General features: G+C 35.1%; 1 long non-coding RNA gene across 1 annotated transcript; it reads right to left on the bottom strand.

The window, feature by feature from the left end:
• Nucleotides 1-374: 374 nt before the first annotated feature.
• Nucleotides 375-761, bottom strand: LOC125591545. Its single transcript, XR_007327604.1, has 3 exons — nucleotides 713-761; nucleotides 528-627; nucleotides 375-436 (listed from the first exon to the last, which is right to left on the bottom strand). It is a non-coding gene; the product is annotated as an uncharacterized LOC125591545 (long non-coding RNA).
• Between the last annotated feature and the right edge of the window lie 12,950 nt (nucleotides 762-13,711).

Here is a 13,711-nt window from a genome sequence, read left to right as displayed (position 1 = left end):
AATACACATGATGATGAATCATTCTGAATAATTAACATTTAATTACCTGATCGGCCTGAGAAGCAAGAATGAAAGGATCATAATATTGCAGCTTTCGCCTCGAATTTACTGATGTAACACCAAATGCATCTGTTCTCACACCTCGATCTGGAGTGTTGTCGTGCCAATCACAATAGAAAACAGTACAGCGCAATCCAACCATGCCCAAATACCTGATTTCCAAAATCTCATGTATGTGTCCGTAGTATACATCATCTCCTGATGCAGAACAAACGCCAGCATCATAAGTCGTACTCGAACGTCTCCTCTTCTGAGTTGTGAATGCATATCCTCGAGTACAAAATCTCAGATATGACTTCACAACAAAGTTTGGTCCAACGACCATCTCGCGTATCCAATCGTCAAATGTTTCACCTCTGGCCAAACCAGCAGACACCTATTAATAGCACATATATATTTTATATCAATAAATGTGAATTAGTATAAATATGTGATAAATGATATTTTAATTTGTTTAAATCACTCACATAAATAAACATCCATCTAGCAAATTCTCTCTGCTTCATTTCTTCTAGTTCGTCCTCTGTGGCGTATCTATATTCGAACCGCTTTTCTGCCATGAAATTCCTGTACATATGATGACAATAATGTAATTAATTAAGATTTAAATTTTAACTTGTTAAAATAAAAATTTGTAAGCTAATTTATTTACCTCTCATATTGAAGAACATCTTCGCAGTTGGTGAGCAAATATGTTTGCAAATGACTGCGCTCCTGCTCAGTAAGTCGACGGTCCTTTGGTTTTCCGCTAAGTCGCCCAACGTCTGTGAAAATGTCTGGAACCGTAACATGATATGTTGCTCGTTCGCCTCTATCATCATGCCGAGCAGGTCTTCTGTTTTTGGTCTGAACTTCTGCTGGAAAGTAGTACTCGGCAAAGTTTGAAGTTTCTTCATTGATCATCTGTGCGACTATAGAACCTTCCACCCTACTTAAATTTTTCACCATCTTCTTCAAATGGAACATATACCGCTCATACAGATACATCCATCTATACTGCACAGGACCACCAAGTTCCAATTCTCTTGCCAGGTGAATAACAAGATGCTCCATAACATCAAAAAATGAGGGAGGAAATATCTTCTCAAGGTTGCACTGAATCACGGCTATGTTAGTCTTCAAATTTTCAATACCTTCAAGAGTCACTGATCTCGTGCATAAATCGCGGAAGAAACCACTTATCCCTGCAATTGCTTCATGAACATTTCGTGGTAATAGTTCCTTGAAGGCAAACGGAAGGATGCGCTGCATCATTACATGGCAATCGTGGCTTTTCAAGCCAGTAAATTTTCCTTCCTTTCTGTCAATACAGTTACGCAAATTTGATGCGTAACTGTCTGGAAATTCCACATCGTTTGGAATCCAATCAAAGAACGCATTTTTTTCCCTCTGCATCAAGTCGGTATATGGGAAAAGGAGCCCTACCATTCTCATCAATATGAAGTTCTGAACGAGCGCATATATCGACTAAATCCAGTCTTGACTTCAAATTATCCTTTGTTTCACCTTGAACATTAAGGATCGTGTTCATGAGATTGTCAAAAAAGTTCTTCTCAATATGCATGACATCTAAATTATGCCTTAGCAGATGATCCTCCCAGTATGGCAGATCCCAGAAAATATTTTTTTTGTGCCAGTTATGTAGTTCTCCAACAGCATCTACCGGAAAACGCTCATGTCCACCGACGTCTGGCGTCCTTTCTGCACCAAAATCTCTTAGTTGTATCTTCAAATCTTTCCCACAAATTTCCGGAGGTGGACTGTCAAACACCCTCTTGTTCTTCGTAAACAAATTCCTACTCCTACGATATGGATGATCAGGTGGTAGGAATCTCCTGTGACAGTCAAACCAACACGTTTTCCTTCCGTGTTTTAGTTGGAAAGCATCAGTGTTATCTTGACAATATGGACATGATAGCCTTCCATGCGTTGTCCATCCAGACAACATACCATATGCTGGAAAATCACTTATTGTCCACATTAGTACTGCCCGCATTTGAAAGTTTTCTTTACACGAAACATCGTATGTTTCAGCACCTTGAGCCCATAGTTGTTGCAACTCATATATTAGTGGCTGAAGAAACACATCACGTGATCTCTTAGGATGCTCTGGTCCGGGAACGAGAATCGAGAGAAACAAAAACTCTCGTCGCAAGCATAAGTTTGGGGGTAGGTTGTATGGTGTAAGAATGACGGGCCATAGAGAATACTATCTTCCACTCTTGCCAAACGGACTGAAACCATCAGTACATAATCCAAGGTAGACATTTCTTCTCTCATACGCAAAGTCGGGATACTTTGATTGGAAATGCTTCCACTTTTTTGCATCTGAAGGATGTCTGATCTCACCATCTGTTGAGTGCTCCGCATGCCATCTCATTGGTTGCGCTGTGCGTTCAGACATATACAACATCTGCAACCTTTCCGTCAAAGTCAAATACCACATCCTTTTATATGGCACTGGAACTCTTCCACTCGTATCTTTATAACGAGGCTTCCACAAAATTTGCATGTAACCCGCTGTTCATCCGCCCTCCAATAAATCATGCAGTTGTCGCTGCATACATCTATTACCTGATACGATAAACCAAGACCAGCTACGAGTTTCTGAACCTCGTAGTATGAACCAGGAGCTACATTATCCTCGGGTAGAATACCTTTTACAAAATCAGCAATCGCATCCACACAGTCTTCAGCCAAATTATAATCTGTTTTAATGCCCATCAATCTTGTAGCAGATGATAAAGCTGAATGACCATCTCTGCAACCTTCGTACAATGGTTGCTTTCCAGCATCCAACATATCATAAAATCTCCTAGCTTGTGCATTGGGTAAATCTTTCCCTCTAAAATGATCATTTACCATCTGCTCAGTACCTACACCATAATCTACATCCGTTCTAATTGGTTCTTCTAATCTAACCGCTGGCTGAGGTTCGCTAGTACTACCATGTTCATAATCAGTTTCCCCATGATGATACCAAATTTTGTAACTTCGTGTAAACCCACTCAAATATAGATGAGTCCAAACATCCCACTCTTTAATAACCTTTCTATTTTTACAATTAGAGCAAGGACATCTTAACATACCTGTTTTTGCTTCCGGTTGTCGGTGAACTAACCCCATGAATTCGGTTATACCTCGTTGGTATTCTTCCGTAAGCAATCTCGTGTTCGGATCCAAATGAGGTCGATCGATCCAAGAACGAAAATAATTTGAAGAAGACATATTTTTTATGAATCAAATTCGTGTGTAAATAGAGTAAGAGGGAGGATGAAGATATGGAGTGAATGAAGAGGAAGAGGAGTGCTTGTATTTATAGGTTAAATCCTGCCGACAGACCGAGAAAATTCCGACGGAATTCCGACGCCATCGGCTAGTTTGTCGGAATTTCCTCGGAATTTTGTAAAATCCCCAAACGGCTCTCCAACGGCTATAATATTTCCTCGGAATTCATCGGTTTTTTCCGAGGAACACATATTTCCTCGGAATTTCCTCGGAATATTCCGACGGATTGATATTTCCTCGGAATTCCGTCGGTATATTCCGAGGAAATTCCAAGGAAACCAAATTTTGTGTTTCCTCGGAAATTCCTCGGGATATTCCGAGGATTTCATTTTCCGTCGGAATGTCCGTCAGAATATCGTTGTTTTCTTGTAGTGGGAGAGGAAAGTCCACACGAGCAACTGAAGCAGCAGATGAGTGAGCTTGAGAAAGAATGGACCACCGCTAGTGACAACATGCAAAAGCTCATCAACAGTTTCGTGTATCAGTATGGAAGTTGTGGAAAACTCTCCAAGAAAGCTGATGCTCTCTCTTCAACACGATCAGTCCTGTAGAGGCAGAGATGACGCAAATGAGATCACCATGCAAGATAAAACTCTTTCAAGACTCTGATGATGAGAACAATACGACATCATTTTCTCATTCGACTTGTCGTTCTTGGAATGGTTGTGATAAAGTTATTAGTTTTGGTTGTGGTGATGGATGGTTTTGATCATCACTCAGGATTAGACAGAACATGAGTGGCTACCAAGAAGAAGCCGGTATGTGGTATTTGTTTTGCTATTCCTGAAGATGCTATGGGTTTGCATTTCTATGTATCTGTTCTTAGTTATAAACGCTTCCTTGGTTCCAGGAGAAAGTAACAAACCATCTCTTTGAGAGGTGTCCAAAGCAGTTTGGCATCGGAGGAGCATTGCCACCTAAAAAATATCTCACTGGATATACAAAGAGCCAAAGTCCATCCGCCTCCATAGGCAGAAGCGTATTCTGAAGCAGAGGTTGAAGGTTCCACCTGCACTCGATCAACCAGTTCACTAAAACCCTTGACAAGAACTTAGGTATGATGAGTACCGGAAGAAGTGGGGAGGTGGAATCATGGGATTAAAGTCTCAGGCCAAGACTAAGGCTAAGGAGAGGGTTCTAGCCAAAGAGGCTGCTCAGAGATTTACACATTAAGAGATCGAATCCATTTGATGTACTACCACGTCCCTTTATCATTTGTAACATTTTTGCTTGAATCGCTTATTTTGGCTGAGGCTTAACAAAGTTACTTGTTGACAAGTAACATTTATATAATTAATTATTTGCCACATGCAATATGCCTGCACGTTAGTTAATTTAATTAGTTGTATGCATGCATGGTAATATATATATTCCTAAATGACAAAATGTAAAACTTTCCACCGATTCATTTACAAAAATCACCTAACTAAAATATATACTGATAAAAGAAAATTTATGTTAACTAAAATTATTATAAAAGATAAATTAATACATTAAAAGTGTGAGAACGATATATTAATACCGTATTACCATGCATGCATACAACTAATGTATTTTTGTTTTAATACATTAAAAGTGTGAGAACGATATATCATATTTAAAATATATACTGATAAAAGAAAATTTATGTTAACTAAAATTATTATAAAAGATAAATTAAATATTAATATAATATGGCCTTTAATTTTGCAAATTGAGCTTAGGAAAGGTTACGTTGTAAGTACAACTTAGGACCAAAAGAAATCATTAACAATGTTAATAAAGGATAACAAGATCTCTAACTACTTTTGAAGCTCAAAATTTATAAGTTTGTAGGATAAAATTTTCAAATGGTATTTTAATTTATAAAAAAATATTAAGAGAAAATTATATACAACCACACAAATACAATCTGCGCTATACGCGGACACTGACCTATTATTGATAAAGAAAAAATTAATCATGTCACACAAAAATCATTTTGGAAGATATACACGGAAGTGAAAAGGACATTTATCTATCTAATACTATTAAAACAACAATATACTGGATTTTGACCCACCCGCGCTCCTGCGCGGAAATATTTTTTATTTTTTAAAATAGCCTTTTAAATATAAATTAAGTTAAAAATACACATATAAAATATTTTAATGTTTGTATAATTCTATTTTATAAATTACATATGTTAACATATGTTTGGGCGCTCGGATTTTAGTTTGGTTTAGTTTTTGTTTTTTTTTGTACAAAAAATATAAGAATTATTCGGTTATTTATAAAATTCATTTTAGTTACGTTTTTTTCTTTTCGATTTAGTTTTATTTTCCGAGGGCATATGTTAATATATATATTTTTGTTTATTTATTTAAAATTGTAGTATTATTATTATTTTCATAATTTTTGAATATAAGTGTAGATGAATTATATATGACTAAATTAAATTAGTTTAATAATATATGTTGAATATTATTTTATTTTATATAATAGATTTCTGATATTTTAATTAAAAGAATAAATCGTATGACAGAATAATATATTTAAAAAAAAAACATATGCTTATAAACATTTAATTACCCATAGCACATGCAATAAGACCCATATAAAAATTTCTACAAAAAGCCTATTCTGTAACTAATTAGTCTCGGAAAAATCATCACTGGGTATTAACAAAAACTTAACAACTTTAATTGCTGATGCTAAGAAAAACAACTTTAATTGCTCTCTGTTGATTGCTGATTTATCTCTTGTTCGTCGATTCATCTAAAGAAATACGATCAAAACCTATTCGAAATCCAGACTAAAAGTTCTGACTCCTATTCATCAAAATAGTTCATCTATCTTTTAAGTCAATTGATGTACTGTATTAAAGGTCATAATCTTCATATTTATGTTCGTAAGCCTCCAAGTACATGAGTAAGGTTTCCTTCCCAATAAACCATCTCAATTCCTTTCTTATTATATCTCTCATCTCCAACAGTAGATGGGCCATTAACCTCGTCTTTAGAACATGCAATCGAAAAAGTCAGACTCGTAGACATGCGAAAGGTATAAGTCACACCTCTAATCTCTCTTTGTTATACTTCTGTTTAACTATTTTTTTATTCCAATGCTCTAGATATGATATATTGCTTAATTAGATTGTATTGAACTGGAATAATTTTGTTTCTTTTATCTCCTGATTTATTTTCAGCGTTTAATTTATTTTGTCGTTGAAGTCTCTTTTATCTCCTGATTTATTTTCAGCGTTTAATTTATTTTGTCGTTGAAGTTTAGGAACAAAGCTTTGTTTGCAAAAAGCATTTATCTTAACCCCCTATATATAAAACATAAAGAACTCAGTAATCTTCCTTGACACTTAAAATGCATAAATAGTTAGTAAATGATTTCTTCGACAAAAAAAAGTTAGTAAATGATTGGATACTCACAGTTTCATCGGCTAGAATCATTTCTAACGATTCCCCACCAAATTTTGTTTGTTGCCTCCAAAAATGTATGGCTTTGACACGAGTTTGCCATCCTGTTTTGTAGGGTTGAGATCTTCAACCAAGGTTATACCTTTAGGAGGCATAATGGAAACTATAGAATGCTAAGTAGAGCTTTAGATATGTCGTTGTAGTTGTAACTAATGAGTATATATATATATATATATATATATAGTGTATAGGCTCAAGACGTTCTAGGTTGGATGTCCAAGGGTCTGAGGATATTCCGTAATCAACTCAAATTAATATCTAAAATTAAAAGGAATATATAGTAGTTAGGAATTCGAAATACTTGTGATTAGTTTTTATTATATTCTTGTTTAAGAAAGTAGCATATATTGTGTGATTTCGTATCTAACTTAATATTTTTTTTAAAAAAAATATTATTTAAGATTTAGAAGTTGTAGCATAAAAATTTCTCATCGTATCTTGTTTGATTTAATAAATTAGATAATATGTTGCTACAATTGGGGAATTCGGGTTTAATATAGTTAAATAAAAGAATATTCTTAGAAAATTTAGTGGATGGTTGGTTATCTATCTATTCTTATTATGTTAAGAATAATTATGTAAACCGTATTTTATTTTTTAATAGTAGAACCGGTTAGATTGAGATTTACAAAATAAGTAAACTGAAATTAAGGGACCAAAGGAAGTCGTCTTCTTCACCTGGTGAAATCATGATACTAATAATGATTGCCTGTTTCTGATGATTCAATGCTAGCAGTTGATCCAGAGAGACATGAACTAATATTGATTCGAAGTGATAAGTAATATGACATCGTTAATAGGTGGTGAGACAGGAAATAATACTGATTTGAAGTGAAAAGTTGAAACATAGAGAAGTTAATGGTAAAACTAAAATGATGAGTCTTGTAAATAGAGTCCCTATAAAAAATGCAAATTTCAATCCATCGTTGTTCAAGTTTCGTTTGAAATTTTGTTCCATAATTGAATAATGTAAGTTTGATCGTTATGTGGTAGAAGAAGTCAAAAAGATGATATATGTATTATTCATCTTTAGCATTGTTGATGATGACAATGCTCCAGATTTGTAAAGGGTATAAATGGTTGGATAAAAGTGCAGATTAAATTATATATATGTTGTATATGATGATGAAATCGATGATATAAGGGTTATTAATAGTGGATATAAAGTTATATAGCTACTATAGAATTGTAGTTTGTTATATTACTAACTAAGTGGTCATGTTAAGACTTATTTATAGTAGATAAAAAATAGGATCCTAAATTAATAGATTAGATATATTAATTAAGTATAAATACAAAAAAATAAAGATATGATAGTTTAGAATTAAAAATATTAATACATAGTCAACTGAAAATATTAATTGTATAAAAATAGAAAGCAACAAACACAAAAACATGAAACTAAAATATGACTATTAAAATTAATAAAAATACAGTATGGATCAATCTCATATAATTTTTTTTCCTTTGATAAAATGTTTTTATATCAATTTCTCTTTTTCCAATTGTGAATTGATAAATAAAACCAATAGGTAGAAATATACGTAAACAAGATTATTATTTACATTATTATATATAAAACCAGACAACTCTCGTAATACTTTGATATAGATGTAAAGTTAGCTATGAGAGTTTTATCAGAGATCCGGATTCGATCCGGATCCAATCCGAAAATCCGAATATTCGGAGAGACCGAATCCGGATCCGGATAGTAAAATGCTGGATCTGAAAATCTTGATTTTTTAGTCCAGATATCCGGATCCGTAAGTTTTATTAATAACTATTTCAAAAATAGTAATATCTATATATAAAAACTAATTTAATTTAATATATTTTCATTTTTATCATAATATATGTAAATTTTATGTAAATTTTGTAATTTTATACATAGAAATAATTCAAAACATTATATATTTTTTGTTTTAAATTATTGTTAATATTTTATATATATTAATATTGTTTTTTATTTATTTTAAGAATCCAAATCCGGATCCGGATAAGGATAGCAAAATTATGAATCCGTTAGATAAGAATCCGGATCTGGATACTTTAAAATTGCTCGGATACCCGATCCGTCCACGCCTAAAAGTTATTAGTAAATATAAACGAAATAAAATGTATCTTGGGTTTGGTGTGCTTGTAATACAATGCTGATTGGGCTTATGAATGAAATTCTAATGTAAAAAAAAAAGTAAATATAAACGAAAGGCATCTCGAAGTTGGGGTGGCGTTCGGGTTTGGATCGGGTATTTCGGTATAGAGGTGTAGAATCCATTCGGGTATTTCTGTACTTCGGGTCGGGTTCAGATATTTTTAGTTCGGGTTCGGTTATTTCGGATCGGGTTCGGATATTTGGATTTTGAAAAAACATTCATTTCTCAAATTTCTTGTATTTAAAAATATAACTTTCACTTAACTAATTTTTTATTTTTAATAGATTGAATGGTTAATAGATTTGGACATAACATTTTGAAACTAAAAAGACATTAATTTGGTTATTGTTTTTAAATTTTGGATGTAACTGATGCGCCCTAAGGAACAAACACTCGACCAGTAAGGAAAGATATGACGCACCGGTCCAACAAGAAAGAGGCGTTTGTTTGGAGCTAACCACACCAAAGAAATTAAGAAATATTCAACGAAGAACAGAGAGAATAAACTCATAAAAAGGGGAAAAAAATATGTATTATTTCGTGGCTCTTAGACCTTATTTATAGGATTACAAGTTGTAGAAATCCAAAGAAGAATGTGCTAAAAACAAGACATAGAAACTAGAAATGAAGACTTTGACTAAAGACCGAAATTAATGATTTTTGTTGAATTTTTTTTCCCATGCACGACCAAGACTTCCTTGCTGACTCCCTCTTGGTATTCTTGATGAGAATGGGCTTGAAATGGACTGAGGAAAGGGCTGGTCGAATTTGGAGAGAAACAATCCCATAATGAACTTTTTATGAAATTTTCTTTGGGCTGAAAAGACCCGTTTCGCCCAGCAGCTGAACCAGCTCCATCTTCAGTGTTACTTAGCTCATTCAGCTCCAAGATAGTGTCACTTAGCTCATCCAGCTCTAGAGTAGTGTCACTTAGCTCACTCAGCTCATCTAGCTCGCTCAAGTAAATGTCACTTCGTCCAGCTCGTCCAAAGTGGATTCTAGCTCGACCATATGTCTTAAAATGTGAAGTCAGATGGGAAAGGCAAGCTCCAGTATGGTTAGATCGGTCATCCGGCCATGGTTCCAGCCAAAGCTCCTTTCCGGACGCATGCGGGACGGTCCAGTACACTGCACGGTCAGTCTATCCGGTATGGTGAAAAACATGAACCTCGGTTGAAATGTTCAGAACGTCCTGAACTCCATGCTGAGCTGGTTCCATGTACTGATCCGTGGACTGCGGCACATCATTCGCTCCCTCTTCAAAAGGATTTGTCCTCAAATCCATTGTACATGTATCAAAAGGGAATAAATCAGATACAAAGGATTTAAAATTCATGGAAAATTCAGTGAATGAAAAGTTTGGACAGAAACTTCCTTGGAGGTTTGAAGTGGCTTTCATCAAGTAATTCCAAGTCCTTTGGCGTCCATCATTGTTTGCTCTCCTTGGGAAATGATCATGCTTATCCTGTTCATTCAAAACAACTAGAGAAACCACATCAAATCTGATAAAGAAATAATCAAAGGGTTTCTCTATCCTTAAGACATCAAAAACAGGATCCAAACTCTTAGGATAATCATCAAGCACGTGGGCAAGCATCAAGCAAGTAAACTGATCACCAAAAATTGGTTTATCAATTTTAAAATTAGGCCAAGCTGTTAAACGGTTAGGGAAAGAAAGAGACAATGCCAAATCTGAAAAATTATCATCAAGAACGAAATCAAATTGATTCTTTGGCCTAAGTAATTTTGGTTCATGCATTTTTCTACAACAAATCTCTTTCAAAGCACAGCTTAAATAAAACAATTCATGAAAAGGTTTAAGCAAAACGTTTTTCAACCAAGTAAAGATGTGTTTTCTTTTGAAAATTCTCGGATTCAAAACGTTTTCATGATGAGCAGAGACAATCAACCCATGATCCTTACAGTGCTTTTGGTTTGGACAAGAGGTTTACTGAGGAAACACCTTTGGTTCATGGAAGGTCGGTTTTGGCTCAGGCCGCTTCTTTCTTGGGCCTGAATCTCCTTTAGAAGTCTGGTACTCGCGGATAGACGGGCTGGAGAACCTCTGGTTTGGAAAATTCATAACTCCTTCCCCGTGAAGCTTTTCAAGTTATTCCAAGCTTCAGTGAATCCTTGGTGAGTTGCTTTCCAGGGAAATTGGATTCATGACAAAAGACCTTCTGAATGTTGATATATCCGTTTTGGACTGAACCCCTGTCGCTGGCATCTCCAAGGTAGCCGGTTTGGACAACAAAGCTTCTCCAAATCTCAGGCTGTTGGGCACGGTCAATGCTTTCAATTCTCAGAAGCTGAACTTCTCTTTCCTGGATATTCAAAACAAACACTAAAAGACCTGGATCAAATGTGCAAGACAAATACTTGTTCAAATCAAAAATCAAGATATATTTTCCAAGAACAAGTAGCACACATTTCAGCTTGTCAAGATGCATATCAAAGTAGACATTACAGACCAGAATTTTATCAAGATATGCAACAATAGTATTCATTTTCAAGACATGCATTTCCTGCTCAACATCTGAACATACAAGCTTAAGTTCAGATCGAGAATCAACTATTAAAGACTTAAGATGTTTTTCAAAGAAAGTGTTGTAAAGCACAATATCATCTAGGCTCAAAACAACACAATTATCAAGAATAGATCTCAGAAAATGCCATGTTTTATCAGTTTCAGAACTCAAGAGATCAGGCTGCAAAACAGAATCACAAAAATCGAGATCACAAAAATCAGTTTCAGTTTCAAGTGATTTCTGTTTCAGCATCTTTTTAATCAAGAAATCGTCCAATGCACAAGAGGATGGAAACAAATCATCAGTGACCAGTGCATGTTTAGAAGAACTCAGATCAAAGCCATTATCTTTAAAAAACGAATCAAAAGATTTTCTAGCACAAAAACCAGTTTGTTTCAAATCAAGCTCAAGAGATTTTTCAAAATGATCAAAGCCTTTGCTATGCTTTAAGAACTGATCAAAACTCAAGATTATTCCAGAATTGATGCCATTGTCTTTTTGAAAACGTGGTTGATCAAGAAGTTCATCAGGTTTAAAGATTTTAAGAGAATTAATCATGCTTTCAAAAACAGATTTTGAAACACAAAAATCTTTCACCTTTTCAAGACCAAAACGAATCACATCAAGAGAACTGATCTTAACAAACATATCAGGCGGAGAATTAAGAAAATCAGATTGCTCACAGTGCTCTTGAAGTTCAAAGGACAAAGGGCCAGAAGTTGTGCCGAGATCAAAGCAAAGATGGCTCTCCATTGCGATGGATGTGATGTTTGTTGCTCCTTCATCAAAGACTGGACCAGGTTCGTCCTCCTCATCAAAGATAGGATCTAGATCTTCATCAAAAGATATCCTAGTGTCAAGACGTGGTCCTTGATGTGGTAAATCTAGTGGATCTTCCTCAAAAACCCGTGGAGACAAAACAAGACTACTTGGATGCTCCGGTTGCAAAATGGTTAGTTCTACAATAGCCTGTTCAATATCAGTTACAAACTCAGGTTCAAGAGAAGGAAGATCACGTTTATTCTACAAGTCAGCAAGCTTTCAGTTGGCTCTTCATCAGATTCATCAAAGATGGGTAAAGAATCTGAAAAATCTTTAAACTCTTCAACATGGGTTTTAGATTTACCTTAGGTTTTTCACTGATGAACAATGATGGCTCAGCTACAGGTGCACGTGTGGATGTGCTCTTCTTATGGCTCTTGCTGATGTCTTTGAGGGCTTTCATCATTCCCTTCTCAAAGTTGTCACAGATTTCTTGGACATCAAACTGAAGTAATCGCCTTTTTGGATCAGCCACATCTCTGGTCGTTTTGATATGTTCCTTGCACCTTATGTCTAGCCGTTCCTGCACACTAACAAACTCATCAAAATTATTCAAAGAATATTTAAATGAAGATTGAGAGACAGTTTGTTGTGGGGATTTCTCTTTGCAACTTTTCCTTTTAAGACCAAACATCTTAACCTGAAAATTTCTCAACACAAAAGGTTAGATCAAATCCTCACTCTCTCAAGTGTTTAATCTCACCCACTCAAGTGTTTCTCTCAGATTTCATGGTAATCAAACAAGTTTCTTCTCAATGTTCTAAGAGAACAGATCAAAGAATCCCAATGGGTAGATCCAAGCAAACAAAAGGTGTTTTTTTTTGTAAAGAGAGAAAGATAAGAGATTTAGCTTTTGGAATCCGTTTTAACCACCTCAAAGGCTGGATTTCTCCTCAGCTAGCAGGCTTTCTCTTCCACCACCAATCCACAAATCAAACTTGAATTATATATTTTTTTTTAAATCGTAGATCTCTCTTTTTTTTTAAAATGGATGGTAATGAGGAGCCCGGATTCAAGATAGATAGAAGAAGAATTGTTTATAAGAAAATGGAAGATGAGATTGATGAATGAAATAGACAATACCGGAAGAGTGGCACTGATACCACTTGATGCGCCCTAAGGAACAAACACTCGACCGGTAAGGAAAGATATGGACTCGATCCGAAAGGAAGGAGAACTGATGGAATGAACGGTGACACAAAGGGTTGCGGATGGCCCATTGATACTACAAGGTTGCTTGATTATCGCCTGATATGACTCACAGGTCCGACAAGGAAGCAAACTCAATTTGTTGCCGGGTATGACGCACCGGTCCAACAAGAAAGAGGCGTTTGTTTGGAGCTAACCACACCAAAGAAATTAAGAAATATTCAACGAAGAACAGAGAGAATAAACTCATAAAAAGGGGAAA

The sequence above is a fragment of the Brassica napus genome, chromosome C8, assembly GCF_020379485.1.
Source record: "Brassica napus cultivar Da-Ae chromosome C8, Da-Ae, whole genome shotgun sequence".
NCBI classification, from domain to species: domain Eukaryota; kingdom Viridiplantae; phylum Streptophyta; class Magnoliopsida; order Brassicales; family Brassicaceae; genus Brassica; species Brassica napus.
This window is presented reverse-complemented; position numbering and strand designations above follow the sequence as displayed.